The sequence below is a fragment of the Chrysochloris asiatica genome, unplaced genomic scaffold, assembly GCF_000296735.1.
Source record: "Chrysochloris asiatica unplaced genomic scaffold, ChrAsi1.0 scaffold00112, whole genome shotgun sequence".
Taxonomy (NCBI): Eukaryota; Metazoa; Chordata; class Mammalia; order Afrosoricida; family Chrysochloridae; genus Chrysochloris; species Chrysochloris asiatica.
The window spans coordinates 10,899,920-10,901,009 of record NW_006408630.1 but is presented as its reverse complement, the minus strand read 5'-3'; positions in this window follow the sequence as shown (position 1 = coordinate 10,901,009).

Genomic DNA, 1,090 nt, shown 5'->3' with positions numbered 1-1,090 from the left:
GCACTTAACAACAACAACAGCAAGTATCATAAAAGGTGGTAGTGGTGGTGACGTTGTGCCATGGAGTCAGTTCCGACTCATAGTGACCCTGTACAGGGTTTCTGAGGCTGTAAATCTTTATAGGAACAGAAAATCTCCTCTATCTTCCACAGAACAGCTGGTAGTTTCAAACTGCTGACCTTAAAGTTAGCATACCAATTTGAAACCACTATGCTATGAGAGCTTCTTAGTACCATAAAAAGTACTTCCTTATTGAGAATATTTTATAATTACTAGAATTTAATTATTTTTTTACAAGATTTGGAAAATACTCACATATTTATATACACACAGAAAATAGATCAATCAATACCTACACAGACAGACAGACACATTTAGAGGCTTATACATTGATTTTTGCATTTGATGTTATTCTGACTAAAATTCTGCTTTCTGTAAAAAACAATTTTAAGAAATACAAAATTCTGTATAATTGGAATTTCATTTATATTCTTACATAGCATTACAGGGTAGCACTAGACTGCTAACCACAGGTTCAACAGTTCAATCCATCACTTGCTTCTAGAAAAACCTGTACAGGATCAGTATGAGTCTGAACTGACTCAGTGGTGCTTAACAACAACAACAAAAAAAACAATTATATAAAGCATAGTTGCTGCTGCTACATGCTGTTGAGTCAGTTCAGTTCTGAAGCATAGTGATCTTGTACAGGGTTTCTGAGAATGTATCTCTCTGTGGAAGCAGATTGTCTCATCTTTCTCCCAAGAAGTGATTGTGGAATTCAAATTGCTGAACTTGCAGTTGTTGTTGTTGTTAGGTGCCACTGAGTCGGTACCGACTGAAAGCAACCCTATGTACAACAGAACAAAACACTGCTGGTCCTGGATCAACCTCACAATTGTTGTCACGCTTGAGTCCATTGATGTTACCACTTTGCCAATCGATCTCGCTGGGAGTGTTCCTCTTTTTCTCTGACTTTACCAAACATGATATTTTCTCCAGCGACTGATCCCTCCTGACAATCTGTCCCAAGTATGAGAGACAAAGTTTGGCCATCCTATCCTCCAAGGAGCACTCTGGTGCACTTCCT